Source organism: Scyliorhinus torazame, chromosome 18, assembly GCF_047496885.1.
Source record: "Scyliorhinus torazame isolate Kashiwa2021f chromosome 18, sScyTor2.1, whole genome shotgun sequence".
Taxonomy (NCBI): Eukaryota; Metazoa; Chordata; class Chondrichthyes; order Carcharhiniformes; family Scyliorhinidae; genus Scyliorhinus; species Scyliorhinus torazame.
Genome location: NC_092724.1, coordinates 158,996,960 through 159,014,266, shown reverse-complemented (window position 1 = coordinate 159,014,266; position 17,307 = coordinate 158,996,960). Strand labels below are relative to the sequence as shown.

Genomic DNA, 17,307 nt, shown 5'->3' with positions numbered 1-17,307 from the left:
GTGAAAGAACAACTGGTCTTTCTGAACAACTGAACAAGTCAGGATGGAGTGTGGCTTTTAGTAGAACTTTCAGGTGGTGGTATTCCCATGCATCTGCTGCCCGTGTACTGTAAGGTAGCAGAGGTTGTGGGTTTGGAAAGTGCTTGGTCATGGTTTGGAATAGGAACAACTCAGTTCTACAAAAAATGTAATTAAATACCGAACAAAAGTTTTTTAAATTAAAAAAACCCTTTGAAGAAAGCATCGATAGAAGTGGTTTGTGCACTGGCACATTGATAGATGTGGTTAGGGTATTAATTTTAGTAACATTACAAATAAGAGGTCAACCCAGTCACAAATGCCATTGTAAATAATAACCAGCTGTTCTTACCAAATTTATTTAACCCTCAGTATTGTTATATTTTTCAAGAAGAATATTACGTAGAAAGTATAGAAAAACACTATTGTGAGATGCTACAATATTTGAGTGAAAAATCTTAATTCAAAAGTGACTGATAGCGATCTATTATTCTGAAGTCATGACATTGATTTTTTTTTTTTTTATAATTTTAAAATAAATTTAGAGTAGCCAATTATTTTTTTTCCCAATTAAGGGGCAATTTAGCGTGGCCAATCCACCTACCCTGCACATCTTTCGGTTGTGGGGGTGAAACCCACGCAGGCACGGGGAGAATGTGCAAACTCCACACGGACAGTGACCCAGGGCCGCGATTCGAACCTGGATCCTCAGGTCCGTAGTCCCAGTGCTAACCACTGCGCCACGAGCCGCCCAAGTCATGACATCAATGAGAACGCATGATGTGCAAAAACCCAGCCTTCAATTCAATTTGTACACTCCAACAAAGCGAGGTTGGTCACTAGTCTCTTCCAAAGCTTCCCTATTAAAACCCCTTCTCCAAATCAACACTAACAAGTTGAATATTAAGTGTTTTACTAAGAAGCTGTTGATTTGAAAATCAAGCTGTTGTTTTTATGAGAGTCCTGAAAAGAGACGACATGGCAAAAAGCAAACACTAACAAGAAAATATAAAAATTGTAGTGATCCCTTGGTATTTTACCATGTGACAAAATAGTTTAGACTCAGTAATCTATTAAACTAATTAGTAGCCAATGAGTCTTAGGTAATGAATTTATATTACAAACTGAACAAAGGTTTATATATAAACCTAGGTGTACCCATTGTTTGAAACAAGGCTACATGTATTGGAACCAGTATTCTATTGGCAAATAAGTTGCCTGCCTCACCATGGAACATGTTTACACAGGTCAGCTGCGTTAACCTTTATGTATAGAAACAGTTGTCACTGGGCATTTAAAACCGAATACTGGTAAAGAAATTGTTACCAATGGGGAGAAGAAAGAGCAACAAAGTAGAGATTGCAAAGTAATACGCAAGTTGAATAAACAAGAGGCCTGACATCGTTTATTTGATAGGAAAACAAAGGTAGTTTTAAGGGATTTATATTTGTATTGGTAAACATTAGAAATAAGACGCGCGATTCTCTGACCTCGTTGCGCTCTCGCTCGAGTGAAACAAGGCCGGTGAAGAGTGCTAGAGGTTGTAAACGAGAACCATGCCAGGCGCCAAACAGTTTGCGATGCAACCCGCCCACTCCTGTAGGCGAAATCAGGATCTCGCCGTAATGAGGAGAGAAACCAATTATCACCACTTAAGCCCTATTTCCATACAACTAACGGGACCCACCCCATATTCAACGACCTCCCGTCATTCAGCTGCCTCCCCAGGAAATGGTCACGCTGGCGCCAATTAGTACTCTTTTTTAAAAACGTGAACCTGGTGGAAGAGCTTCTGTGGGAGCCAAAGAGGTGAGTAGCAACTCTGTCCTTGCCCACCCCAGTCACCTCCAGGGCTCGCTCCTCAAAGGAGGTGAGGATTCTAAGGTCTGAGACCCCACCGCCAGTCTGGGCCCTCTCCCGACGATTGTGGGAGATTTTCCTGAGGAGGCACAACAGAGATGGCATCATTAGCCACATGCGTGGTTTACGACGGTGGTGGTGGGGGGGTGGGGGGGGGGCGGGGGGTAGGTGGGAAGGGTAGGTGGTGTGAAGGGAGATGGGGAGGTGGAGGGAGGGTGGGGAAGTGGCATGGAGATTTAGGGGGATGGATCCTCGCTTGGGGCCAGAAAGGTCTTGGGGGTGATGCTGGTTTCTACTCACTCATGCTGCATGGTGTAGATTGTTGACCTTTTACCAGCAATGGTGGCCAGTCCCGGAGCTTACAGCTGTTGCCACCTTGTCCCAGACAGCACTGGCTGCCATGTGGCTGACCCTCCGGGACCCTCAGGGGAATAGGAAATCTCTCCTCGCCTCCACTGTGTCTAGGAGCCTCCCCAGATCTGCATCCCCGAATCTTGGGGCCGGTCTCCTAGGCGCCCTTGTTGCAAGCTGGCTGGGGTAGGCTGACCAAGTGCTGCTCGGCCTTCTTAGCAGGAGTCTGGTGAGCATGGTGCCGGCGAAGCGGCTAGTGAGCCTTCATTTGAGGGACCTCGTTAAGTGAACCAATTAATGCTGAATAGCATTGCCGGCCTCGCTGGGCCGAGCACTGGGAATCTCGGAGCAGTTCCAGCTCGCTACCACACTTAGAAATCTTTCCGAAGAATCTCTCCAGGGTATCGTTTTAAGTGGTTTTAATTTAATGTTTCTGTGTAAGGAAGGGTAAACCTATACATAGATTCATGTTGGACAATGGTATTCGTATGTGTGGAGGTTTGCTCAGTTGTCTATTGTATTAAAGAGGGTTACGGCGTGACGAATAAATAAGAGCCAACAGAAACTTGTGATCATCACTTAGCAACTGGGGGTCCTTTTAAGATAGAAAGGCTTTTGAGTTTAGTTGTTAGCTGGATATAGGACACCAGAGAGTGAACATTTTAAAACTCTGCCAGAAGCCAAGCTGGACAAGACAGGGAACTGCAAATGGCCGACTTTCCAAGGAACTAGATACAGTGCAGACAATCCGGGAATTGGGGCAGAAAGAATATCTTAGGAAGACTAAAGTTAAGGGAACAGAGACCAAGAAGTTGAACAAGGTACAGTTCAGAGGAGAATTCAAGGGGAAAGCATTCTGAAATAAAGAGACAGCTGCAGTAACCGCGGGCGGGACTTTCTGCCGGCGGGATTCTCCGTTTTGCTGGCGCCGGGGGTTTCCCGACAGCGTGGGGCTGTCCCACAATGGGAAACCCCATTGACCGGCCGGCGTAACGGAGAATCCTGCCGGTGGGTCAGGGCAGAAATGTGGCGTGGCAGGGCAGAGAATCCAGCCCCAGATTTGAAATAGGAAAGGAGACTTCAGAGGTAAATTGAAAGTTTGGTGTCTTCTTAATACAGTTTGTGAATTGATAGTTTAGCAGTTGTGAACCATTGGTGCAACAGTTAAGACAAAGAAATCCTGAAGGGAGAGTTGTAAAACTTAGATGCTGGATTCTTTGCTAAAAGTGGAGCAGAATCTTTGTTTGAAAAAGTAATTTGGAAAACCTGGACTGGATTCATAATGCAAACCACTGATGGAAAGTATTGTTGTGAAAGAAGATTTTAAAGCATGTTTTTTGAGGATTGGAGTTTGGAAACTCTCATGTGACAATCATCTGGGTAATTCAGAGGAGAGATCCACAGACGCTCACTTGAGTTCAGAGCGGAGTGTGTGTATTGCCACAGCCAACCTGCGTGTTTAAAGGGACTTTGTGTTACTGAGACGACTGGAGCTTAATATATACTTTGTAACCTGTGTTAACCTTAAAATCTGTGTATATTTGTGAAGCTAAGGGTGGGGCGAAGTATAAAGGAGTAAAGCAGTATTGTATCATAATCCAATCTTTCTTGTTTCATAAATGACTTTTCCATTGTTGTTAAAACTAATTAACGATCCTCTGTCTCTGCTCCTCCACATTTATCTTCAGAATTTTTATTGTCACAAGTAGGCTTACATTAACACTGCAATGAAGTTACTGTGAAAATCTCCGAGTCACCACATTCTGGCGCCTGTTCAGGTAGACAGAGGGAGAATTCAGAATGTCCAATTTACTTAATAGTACGTCTTTCGGGACTTGTGGGAGAAAGCCGGAGCACACGGAGGAAACCCACACAGACACGGGGAGAAATTCCAGACTCCGCACAGACAGTGACTCAAGCCGGGAATCGAACCTTGGACCCTGGCGCTGTGAAGCAACAGTGCTAACCATAGTTAAGGGGTCAACGGTAATGGAATCTTAAAGCGATCACACAAACATATTGATATTCTTCACATCTTTTAACAATGCTTTGCCAATCAAAGACCATTCTAGCTTCCTGCTACAACATATGTAAAACAGATACTCCTGCCATATTATTGTCATTAATGAGTTTGCCTCTTAAAGAAATTCTGTTCTCCTGAGGAACTCATCTTGCATGTTTCCAAGAAATGGTTTTGTGAATGCTCTGTATGACAAACACACAGTGGCTGCCTTTACTTTTATGGTACATTATTTAACATTTAAAGCTACCTGTCCAGTAAGTCCACATGCCACTGCTGGCAAGCAAACCTTAACTGGGACTTAACCAAGTTATTTAAATGGTGGTGGCGTAGAATGCCAAAATGATTTATATACCCATGGACTCACACCATTGGCATTCCAATTAGAATTACAGAAAACAGTATGGCATCAGGAATTGTGAATTTGAGCACTTCCAAAATGTTTTTTTTTAAACAAACAATTTTATTGAGGTATTTTTGGCATTGTAAACAGTAACAATATACGTTAGTGTGCAAATACCAATTACAAAAACATAGTGCAAATAACAGTTCCTCTCTCGCAAATAGGCCCGCCTATTCTTCCCCCCTACTCTACACTATTCTTACCCCCGCCACCCCCCCAATAACCTTATCATAGCTATGTTAGCCGCCTAGCAGCAGTTGCTGAGGTTCGGCAATGCCAGTCCCCCCTCACTACGGTTCCGCTCCAGCATCTCCCTCTTTACCCGCAGGGACTTCCCCGCCCAAACAAATCCCAGGATGATTTTATTGATCCTTTTAAAGAAGGACCGCGGAATGAAAATAGGGAGACACTGAAAAATAAACAGGAATCTCGGGAGGATCGTCATCTTCACCGTCTGTACTCTCCCCGCTAGTGACAGTGGGAGCGCATCCCATCTCTGAAACCCGCTCCTCATTTGCTCCACCAGCCGAGACAAGTTCAATTTATGCATCCTGCTCCAGTCCTGCACTACGTGTATCCCTAAATACCTAAAACTTTCCCAAACCAGCCTAAACGGTAGCTCCCTCAGCCTATTCTCCTGACCCCTCGCCTGCACCACAAACATCTCGCTCTTTGCCATGTTCAACGTGTACCCCGAAAACCGGCCAAATTCCCCATGGATGTCCATAATCCCGTCCATCCCTGCCACTGGATCCGACACGTACAAAAGCAGGTCATCCGCGTAGAGCGAGACCTTGTGTTCTACCCCCCACCCTGACCATTCCCTTCCATCCCCTTGCCGCTCTCAGAGCAACTGCCAGCGGTTCTATGGCTAATGCAAACAGCAATGGAGAGAGGGGGCATCCCTGACTTGTCCCACGGTATAGTCGAACATACTCAGATGTCGTCCTGTTAGTCCTTACACTAGCCTCCGGGGATCGATATAGCAGTCTAACCCAGTCCACAAAGCCTTCCCCAAACTCAAACTGTCCCAGCACCTCCCATAAATAGTCCCACTCCACCCGGTCAAAAGCCTTTTCGGCATCCATTCCCACCACTACCTCCACCTCTCTGCCCTCCGGGGGCATCATAATCACATTGAGTAGCCTTCTTAGGTTGGCTACCTGCTGCCTGCCCTTTACAAACCCTATTTGGTCCTCCACAATCATGTCTGGTACACAGTCTTCGATTCTGGACGCCAGAATCTTGGCCAGTAGTTTAGCGTCAACATTAATCAAGGAGATTGGCCTATAGGACCCACAGGCTTCCAGATCTTTATCCCGTTTTAATATCAGCGAGATGGTGGCTTGCGACATCGTCGGGGGTAACACCCCATTGTCCCTCGCCTCGTTAAACACCCTAACCAGCACCGGCCCCAAGAACATTTTGTAGAACTCCACTGGATACCCGTCCGGCCCCGGGGCTTTACCCGACTGCATGACCTTCAGGCCTAATCGGGGCTCCCGGCCCCTCTACCATCCCCCTGCCCAGCTTTGGGAAGGTCAGCCCATCTAAGAAGCACCTCATGCCCTCCGGCCCCGTGGGCGTTCCGAGGTATATAGCTTGCTGTAAAAGTCCCTGAATACCCTGTTCAATCCTGCCGGGTCTCCAACCCGGTTCCCTGCCCCGTCCACTACCGTCCCTATTTCCCTAGCCACCTCACTCTTCCTAAGTTGCTGTGCAAGCATTCTGCTGGCTTTCTCCCCATACCCATACACCACACCTCTTGCCTTTCTGAGCTGCTCGATGGCCTTCCCAGTGGATAGCGCCCCCAGCTCCGCCTGCAGTCTCCGTCATTCCCTAAGTAGCTCTGCCCTCGGGGACTCCGCATATTCCCTGTCCATCAATATCATCTCCTGAACCAGTCTGTCCATCTCCGCCCTGTCCGTTCTGTCCCTATGGGCTCGGATTGAGATCAGTTCCCCTCTCACCACCACCTTCAGCGCCTCCCAGCGCACCGCTGCTGAGACTTCCCCTGTATCGTTGACCAGCATGTAGTTCTGCATGCATTTCCCCACTCTCTCTCACACACCATCATCTGACAACAATCCCACCTCGAACCTCCATTGTGGGCGCTGGTAATTTTCTTTGCAGACCTGCAGGTCGACCCAATGTGGAGCATGGTCCGAACTAGTGATCGCCGAGTATTCTGTATCCCTCACCCCCTCCAAAAAGTCCCTACTCATAATAAAGAAGTCAATACGAGTGTAAACCTTGTAAACATGAGAATAGAACGAGAACTCCTTCGCCGTCGGCCGACTGATTCTCCAGGGGTCTACCCCACCCATTTGTTCCATGAATCCCCTCAGTTCCCTTGCCATTGCCGGGACCCTCCCGTTCTGGAACACGACTGATCCAGATCGGGATCAAGGACCGTATTAAAGTCCCCACCCATAATCAGCTTGTGCAAATCTAAGTCGGGGATTTTCCCCAGCAGCCTTTTGATGAAATCTACATCATCCCAGTTTGGAGCGTAAACATTCACTAGGACCACCCTCACCCCCTCAAGCTTACCCCGGACCATGAGAAATCTACCACCCCCATCCACAACTGTGCTGTCCGCCTCAAATTGAGCCCGTTTGTTAATCATGATCGTGACCCCTCTGGTCTTAGCGTCAAGCACCGAATGGAAGACCTGGCTAACCCAGCCCTTTCGTAATCTAATCTGGTCCACCACTCCCAAATGTGTCTCCTGCAGCAACACTACATCCGCCTTCAGAGCCCGTAAGTGCGCGAACACATGGGCCCTCTTGACCGGCCCGTTTAACCTTCGCACATTCCAGGTGATCAGCCTGGTTGGAGTGCACCCTGCCCCCCCCCCCCCCCCCCACGCCGATCAGCCATCCCCTTCTTGGGCTCACCCCCTGCCCATGTGACGCCCCCCCCCCCCGGTCCGCCTCTTGGCAGCTTCCACCCTGACCTCTTCCCTGTTATCTGGTTCAGTTCCCACCCTCGTCAGCAGATTATCTCCCCCCCCCCACCAACAACCCCCTGTAACCTAACACCTGCCATATACTGCCTGTATACACACCCCCCAGCTCGCTCCCGTTGACTAGCTCAAAGCGGCTAGCCTGGTGACTCTCAACTCCGGCGCCACCATGTCTCCCACCTATTGCCCCCCCACTCCCCTCCGCCCCGCCCCTCAACACCACTTCAGAACAGCCCTGTTCGAGCAATCGCTCTGGGACCGAAAGAGAAAAAACAAACAAAGAACAAAGCTCGCCCCCATAATAGTGCAATTCAAACTGTGTAATGAGGTGGGCGCTACCACCCACCCCCCCTCCCAACATTACCAGAAAAATAGCAAAAAGAACCCGTACAGCCCCCAGCACCCAATAACTTAACCTTTAACAATGATTTTGGCTTTAACTTTAAAACTTTCAAACAGGCAAAAACAAACACAAGAACACCCCAACTTTTAAGTAAAAGCACATGCCGAACGGCATCGCTAACACGTAGAGCAATCCACAAACAAAAGCAAACATCCCTTGAAACACTCTCAACTTGAGTCCATGAGTCCTCAGTTCGGCACTAGTGCATGCCCCTTAGCGAAGTCCATCGCTTCCTCCGGGTTGTCAAAATAACGTTGCTGTTCCCGGTATGTGACCCAAAGCCGCGCCGGAAAAAGTAGCCCGAACGTGACCTTTTTAAACAGGATCTCTTTAATTTGTCTGTAGGCTGCCCTCCTTCTGGCCACCTCCTGGCTCGGATCCTAATAGATGCGCAGGACACTGTTCCATAAGCAACTCTTGTGTTCTTGGCCTACTGTAGGACCCGCTCCTTGTCCACGAACCTATGGTACCTGACCACCATCGCCCAGTGCCCCCTCCCCCCCTCGTGGCTGCCTCGCCTGCACTCTGTGTGCCCTGTCCAGCTCCAACGGACGCGGGAAGAAATCATCCCCAACCAGCTTCTGCAGCATATCTGCCACATATGCCGTGGCATCCACTCCCTCGGCCCCCTCCGGGAGCCCAATGATTCTCAGATTCTGCCGGCGAGACCTATTTCCCAGGTCCTCCAGCCTGCCCATCAGCCTTGATTGTTGCTTCTTCAACTTTCTAATTTCCACGTCCGCTAATGTTTAGAAACCCGCCTGCTCCTCCACTGTCTTCTCCAATGGCTGGACCTTCTTATCCTGGGCGTCCAGCCTTTGGTCCCGTCGTTCCACCACTTTCTGAAGCGGTTCCAAATTATCCCACTTCAGTGCTGCAAAGCTCTCCTTCATGACCTTCAGCATGTTGTCCAGTGCTGTCTGGACCGTCCGTTCCGTGGCCCGTTCGTCGGCCATCTTTCCTCCCATTTGAACTTCCACACCACCTTTGTTCAGCCCCTTCTTCGCCTGTTCTTGCTCCCTTCTACTCCTTAAGTCCATACAACTCTGTATGGATCCAGATCTACAGTGCTGTTGTTTTCCCCTCCAGCGCTCAAAAGTTCGAAAAAAGTCGGGGGGAAAGGTCTAAAAGTCTGACCGGAGCGAGAGCCACCAAATGCGCGACTTACTCCCTCATAGCCGCCACCGGAAGTCCCAAAATGTTGTTTTTGATGAGAATAAAGAATGCAGCAACAACTAGCCAAGAATTAAATATTATTTTTATAATTAAAATGTAGAGTACCCAATTCTTTTTTTTCCCCAATTAAGGGGCAATTTAATGTGACCAATCCACCTAACCTGCACATCTTTGGGTTGTGGGGGGTGAAACCCATGCAGACACGGGGAGAATGTGCAAACTTCACACAGACAGTGACCCGGGGCTGGGATTGAACCCAGGTCCTCAGTGCTGTAAGGCAGCAGTGTTAACCACTGCACCACCATGCCGCCCAAGAATGAAATGATAAAATATTCTTTCTGTTTGGCTAGCTTTTTTCTTAGCTCAGATTCAACCTTTGATCAATCACTTAAAAGGAGTTTGTTGCCTTAAATCTAATTAATACCATTGTATTTTTGAAAGAAAAAGTATTATGGTAAGCATAAAACGTAAGCATGTACATTATGCAGAAAAAACTCCCTCAGGTTCTCTGGTCAATCAACTGGCCTTCAGTGGAACCATTGGCGCTGGTTTTGGACAGTTTCATTAAGAGCTGTTGAAAGCCCACATTATAAGCCACTTGTATCTGGGATGAATGGAGTTGGGCACCTGAGCAGTGGGCCCCACTTACAGACAGCAGTAGCTCCAAAATAAACTTGCTTGATTCACTGAGCCTAGTGGCTGGGTTTTTACTGGATCTCACCTCTTTGCTGTAGCAAATTCAGCAAGTTTATTTTTGTTGTTGCTTCTAGTGGCACAAAATTTGGTGTATCCCAATTGGCATTCCAATTAGAATGCATTAGCCAATATAAAAGTGGCTATATTGTAAGTGAACTGTCTGTGAGGTTGACCATCATAAAAGGGGCTTTGTTATATATAAGGTGACAACAAAGCTGAGGGGGGAGATTTCTGAAGCTCGTTCCACAACAACCGCTGACCAAAGTCTGCAACTATAACATAAACAACTGGAAACTTACGCAGGCAGTTTCAATGTAAAATGTACTGGCATAAAAGCATGACAAAAAAAACATGACTTTAGACAATAAGCGAGTACGTACAAAAGATTTTTAATAATCTGTAGAAATGTTCAGTCCCTTTCCTACAGGTAGCTAGTTTTTGCTGTGTTTTCTACTAGTTTGGTTCAGGTGATAGGATTCTGTAAGCAAGTTAAATATTTCAAGGAACACTCTCTACGTGAAGGGTACTTCTTGAGCCATTAACCCATTGCTGAAAATGTCATTAAAAATTGATGTATTTCCTTTTGACTGCTACTACTTAGGATTTAAGTTTTTCTCCCTGTTTTTCTCATCCAATTGTTTCTCCTTTCTTGCAGATGTTGACTCTATTGTTGAAACAATCCCACAAGCACGGTTTCCCCTCCATAACCTCATCCAACATTCATGTGTAGGCCCTGTTGTTGAGTGTTGGCAGCTTGTTCAACTGTGTCAGGCATATTCTGACATCCATCCATGCGCAGTTGTTTTAAAGAATGGTAAGAAATGGGAACCCCGTCCAATTGTCCATTCCCTAAAGGAGCGGCACCGCCTGTTGGAGCACCCCACTGCAGCCTTGGCTGGGAACAGCTAATGACTAGTTTTCTGTTTCTTTCCACAAAGTAAATTCTCGATGTAACTTCCAATGATGTGCATATGTAAACATGGTCTTGTGGTCTGTAGTAATCAACTACCTGAGCTGAAAAATCACCTGTGCTTTGAATTTTACAGCACCTAGGGAACAGTCAGTACATTTCACCTGTGCAGATCTCTGAAAAAGCTACATCTTTACTCCCCTACCATTTAAAAAATAAATGTGGATGTAATTTAAACTTGTACAAGCTCTGCTGTGTGGTTTGATAGTAATTTACCTAAAGACATCAATTCTAGTGTACAGTTTCTGGCAGGCAGGAGAGTTCACAGCCCGAGGTGTATCTTTACAGCAAAGATTACAATTAGGCTGCGCTGTCCAAAACTGCTTGAATAAAATAATTCCAATAAGACTGTTGTTGTTTGACACTGCCACTGTGCTAAATGGGATAGATTTTAATAGTTCAAGCAACTAAAAACTGAACATTCATGAAGTGTTACTGGAAACCAGCAGCAGCAGAATTGTATACAATCACAATTTATAACTTCATGGATAGGCATATTCACCACTCTACCATTACCATCAAGCTGAGAGATCAAATGGATCGTAACCATCCTCTGCTATTTATATTAGGGCATCACGGTGGGGCAGTGGGTTAGCCCTACTGCCTCACGGTGCCGAGGTCCCAGGTTCAATCCTAGCTCTGGGTCACTGTCCGTATGGAGTTTGCATATTCTCCCTTTGTGTGGGTTTCGCCCCCACAACCAAAAGATGTGCAGGATAGGTGGATTGGCCACGCTAAATTGCCCCTTAATTGGAAAAAATGAATTGGGTACTCTAAATTTATTTAAAAAAAGAAAAGCTGAGAGGTCAACCCTCGTTCAATGAAGAGTGCAGGGGACATGCAAGGAGCAGCATCATGCATACCTAAAAGTGGGGTCTGTACTTGGTGAAGCTAATGACACAGAATGACTTGCATACCAATAGGGAGAGCTAGGCGATCCCATAACCTAAGGATCAATTCTAAGCTCCACATTCCTGCCACCTCCAGTCGTGAATGGTGGTAGATAATTAAACAACTAACTGGAGGAGCCCAGCACAAAAGTGCAAAAGTCAACTGAAGCACTTGCAGCCATCTTCATTCAGAAGTGCCGAGTGCATGATGCATCATCCCAGCCTCTTCCTGAGGTCCGCAGCATCAGTCTTCAGCCAATTTAATTCACTCCACACGATATCAAAAAGCAGCTAAAGGCACTGAATACTACAATGGCTGTTGGCCCTGACAATGTTCCAGCAATAATACTGAGGTTTATGCTCCACAAAGGGCAATGTCCCGAGCCAAACTGTTCCAGCACAACTACAGGACTGGCATCTACCCATCAATGTAGAAAATAGCCGAGATATGTCCTGTCCACATGAGGCAGGACAACTCCAACCTTGCCAATTACTCCTCTAGCAGTCTACTCTCGATCATCAGAAAAGTGATGGAAAGTGCTATCAAGCAGCACTAAATCAGCAATAATCCACTCCCTCCGACCCAGTTTGGGTTCTGCCACGGCCATTCAACTCCTGACCTTATTACAACCTTGGTCAAAACATGTGCAAAAGAGTGAACTCCAGCGGTGAGGTGAGAATGACGGCCCTTGACATCAAGGCAGCATTTGACTAAGTGTGCCAATAAGGAGCCTTAGCAAAATTGAAGCCAATGGGAATCAGGCAGAAAACTCTCCACTGGTTGGAGTCATACCTGGCACAAAGGAAGATGGCTGTGGTTGTTGGAGTTCAATCATCTCAGTTCAAGGACAGCAATGCAGACGTTCCTTAAGATAGCATCCTAACCATACCCATCTTCAGGTGCTTCATTAATGACCTTCCCCTCATTATAAGATCAGATGATTGTGTTTTCAGATGACTGCACAATGATCAGTACCATTCGTGACCCCCTCAGCCACTGAAGGAGTCCATGTTCAAATGCAGCAAGACCTGGACAACATTCAGGCTTGGGCTGATAGGTGGCGCTACGCATGTGGTGGGCAATGACCATCTCCAAGGGCGAATCGAACCATCTTCCCTACAGATACAATGGCATTGCCATTGCTGAACCTGTACTATCAATATCCTGGGAGTTACCATTGGCCAGACACTGAACTGGACTAACTGCATAAATATTGTGGCGACAAGAGCCAGCCATAGGCTGTGAATTCTGTGGAGTATAGTTCAACTCCTGAACACCCCAAAAGCCTGTCCACCATCTACAAGGCAAAAGTCAGGAGCGTGATGGAACAGCAAAACAGGAAAGCAACTGATTGGTGAGTAGCTGGTGATTCTTTATTAATTTGAGTCACGGAATCATAGAATGATTCCAGCACAGAAGAAGGCCCTATTGTTCCATGCCAGCTCTCTGGAAGCGCAAGTCACCTAGTCCCATTCCCCGGCTATTTCCCTGTAGCCCTGCAAATGTTTTTCCATCATATAATAATCTAATTCTCTTTTGGAGGCATCAATTGAATCTCCTTTCACCATCTCAATCAGACCGTTGCACATTCTTTTTTTTTTTTTTAAATGATTTTATTCAAAGTTTTTCAATAATTTTTACAAAATCCTCCAAAAAGGAAAATAATACAAAGAGAACAGGGCAATATGCCAACAAAACAAAACACCTTAACCCTCTAAACTATTAACAATTTAACACCCATCTCAAAGCAAAATGGGGCATTCGCCCCTTACAAAAAGAAAAAGAAATCAGCCCGCCCCCCCCCCCCGGGTTGCTGCTGCTGCTGACCTCCACCTAACGTTCCGCAAGAAAGTCAATGAACGGTTGCCACCGCCCGGAGAACCCCTGCAAGGACCCTCGCAAGGCAAACTTTATCTTCTCCAACCTAAGAAACCCCGCCATGTCGTTGACCCAAGCCTCTACGCTTGGGGGCTTCACGTCCCTCCACATTAACAAGAACCTTCTCCGGGCTACCAAGGAGGAAAAGGCCAGAACTCCGGCCTCTTTCGACCCCTGCACTCCCGGATCATCCAATACCCCAAATATCAGCTATCCCCCAGCTAAGTCTTACCCGAGTATCCAAGACCTTGGACATAGCCTTTGCTAAGCCCTTTCAAAATTCCGTAAGCGCCGGGCATGTCCAAAACATAATGGGCGTGGTTTGCTGGGCTCCCCGAACACCTCACACACCTGTCCTCTACCCCAAAAAACTTACTCATCCTCGCCCCTGTCATATGCGCCCTGTGCACCACTTTAAACTGGATCAAGCTGAGCCTGGCGCAAGATGAGGAGGAATTGACCTTGCCCAGGGTGTCAGCCCACAGGCCCTCATCCAGCTCCTCCTCCCACTTGCCCTTCAGCTCCTCCACCGAGGCTTCCTCCGCCTCCTGCAGCTCCTGGTATATCTCCGATATCTAACCCTCCCCGACCCACACGCACAAAATCACCCTGTCCTGTATCCTCCGGGCAGGCAGCAGCGGGAATTCCCCTACCTGCTTTCTCACGAACGCTCGAACCTGCATATACCTAAAGGCATTTCCCGGAGGTAACCCAAATTTCTCCTCCAGCGCCCTCAGACTGCCAAAAGTCCCATCGATGAATAAATCCCCCATCCTTTTAATTCCCGCCCAGTGCCAGCTTAGGAACCCACCATCTATCCGTTGCACATTCTAATCACACATTGTTTAAAAATATTTTTCCTCATGTCACTTCTTTTACCGATCTTTTCAAATTAGTGTCCTCAGGTTTCTCCCTGTGCTAGCATTATTCAATGATTGCAACCTCCTCAAAAAATTCAATCAAGTCAGACAAAACCAATTCCCTTGGCTGGGGAACCTAGAACATGGGGCAGTCTCAGGATAAGGGGTCACACATTAAGGGCTGAGATGCAGAGAAATTTCTTCACTCAAGAGGATTGTGAACCTTTGGAATTCTCTATCCCAGAGTGTTGTGGATGCTCTATTGTTGAATATATTTAAGGCCAAGATGTTTGTTCCCTCGTGGAATCAAGCTATTTGGGGAATGGGCGGAAAAATGGAGTGGTTGTGATCATCCACCATTGTACTGAAAGGTGGAGCAGGCTCAAGTGGTCACATGAGCTATTCCTGTTCCTGTTTCTTGGGTTCTTATTTGGGAGCTCTACTCTTTTTCTTTCAGAGAACATATTTGTTCTGAACTCTGTCTTCTCTGCAAATAGCTCCCATGTGGCAATCCCACTCAATTGCCACATCAACAGAAGTTACAGGTCATTAAAATTCAGTTACATTCAGAAAAGTTATGGAAAAAGACAATGATAAACCAAGAATAAAAGTTTGAAATTGGGGTACGGATCTACCTTCAAGTAGCTATTTCATGTTAACAAATTACATCGGCGCTTTGTAACGTTGGCATTACTCCAATTAAAACTTGTTTATCATTGTCTTTTTCCATAACGTTTCTGAATCTATCTGAATGTTAATGACCTGTAACTTCCGTTGATGTGGATTGCCACTCCACTCATAGTTACTTATCTTGAAATCCAGCCGCTCCTATCTCTTACAACCTTCAGACTCAGGCCGTCTGCTATCTGTGTCGTGCAGAGGGTTCATGATGGCTAAAGCTTCAAATAAAAGGAGTTGGAATTTTATCAGAGGCTGTCCAGAGGTTCAAAGGACTTTGCGACTGGAATTGGTACCATATATGCTTAGTGGACGTAAATCTACGAGGTCTATCCTTCTTGTATTTGCTATTTAACGTGTAATTTATGGTTTATGCTGACCAAATTGCCTGTTAATTCATGTCTAATTAGATTGATTTTGATTTGATTATTAAAGCAAAAGTTATAAGAAGTGAAATTTTGTCCATTGTTTTTTTTACTGAGACTGTTCAGTAAATTTGGTTCTTCAGTTTATTGGTCATTACATGGATCATAACACCCCTCTGAATTTGTGCTGTGGTTCCCATTCCCCTGCTGTTAAGCTAAATTAAACCCTCTCCAACGGCACCAGCAAACCCAAGGTTATTAAAATTATAAAAATAGAGACCATAATACTACAAATGAAACATTCTTAAATTTAAAGACAAGTGAGATTTTCCCAGTAAAAAAATAATTTTTTTATATACAATGCAGCCTGTTCATTCCCAACAAACAATACAGAAAATAATAGGAGTCATTCATTTCTGCCCATGTAGGTCTAGTGTCGGTGTTTGTTGATGTGTGCACTGAGTATCAAATGTACGTCACCTGTGCTCCGCATCAGCAAAACAGAAAAAGATCTTTCATCAGGTTCATCTTTCCAAAGCATTTTATGCTGTCACTGGCAAAAAATAGTAAAAGAAAGTACAGCTGAAGAAAAAATTACAACCTGCACATCAAAGCTTAGTCAGTAGAGGGTCAGAGTCTTGTCCTGCTTTGTACTGATTCTCACCAGGCCAGACACTACTGGTCATCATCTGTGGTAAATATACTCAACCTAAGTTAATATGCCCCAAGATGCACCTGAGCAAATATTAGTATCCTCCACAGAATGCTTTGATGTGAGGATGGGAATCTGCTTTTAGCATAGGGACTTCCTGTCTGCTGTTACAGTGACTGAAGGAACCCCAACCATAACAGTCTTACATTCTATAACTATAAGAAATAATCTGTTGTAGCGTCTGTTAAGTGTGAAATCCAAAAAGGAGGCCTCAAAACTAAATCATCCTGTCAACTCTTTCAGAACGTTGTTCTCATGAATTATCAAGATGGGATCAGGCCACACTGGGGTTTCACTAGCAAAGACAGATTCAGATGAAGGCCCTGTTTAATATTTTCTTCATGAAGGCAAAATTATCCTTTCAATAATCCACCAGTTTATTTAACATTTTGTGTCCGTATCACTCTTCCCCAGACTCTTCAAAATTAGACCAATTTATCACAGCCATTAGTGCTAGGCAGAATGATGTGATGCTTTAATGTGGTTTTGCAGAAAGTCATTATTTTAACAAAGCAACCTACTTAGTATTCCCAGCATCAAAAGTTAGTAAGAAATCTTTGAATTAAACAAAACTAGTCCGCTTCGGTTTGAAGTGTAATTTTCTTGTTTTCCTTTTTCAAAGTCACTACATACGGACATGCGAGTATATGAATTAGGAGTAGGCCACTCAGCCCTTCAACCCTGTTCTGACGTTCTTAAGATCATGGCTGCTCTGATTATAACCTCAACTCCACATTTCTACCTACCCCCAATAACTTCATTCCCTGGCTTATTAAGAATCTATCGAGCTCGGCCTTAACAATATTTAAAGACTCTGCTTCCACCACCTTTTGAGGAAAAGAGTTCCAAAGACGCACGACCTTCTGAGGGAAAGGAAAGAAATTCTCCTAATCTCTGCCTTAACTGACTGACCCCTTGTTTTTAAACAGTGACCCCTAGTTCTAGATTCTCCCACAAGAGGAAACATTCTCTCCACATTCACTCAGTCAAGACCCCTCAGGATCTTATATGTTTCAATCCAGTCACCTCTTACTCAGCTGGAAGCGAAGTATGGGCTG

General features: G+C 45.7%; 1 protein-coding gene across 10 annotated transcripts in view; it reads right to left on the bottom strand.

Moving 5' to 3' along the window:
• The window catches only part of cep112 (centrosomal protein 112), an 804,780-nt gene that overhangs the window by 530,313 nt on the left and 257,160 nt on the right, over window positions 1-17,307 (bottom strand). The gene's annotated exons all lie outside the window — the stretch shown is intronic.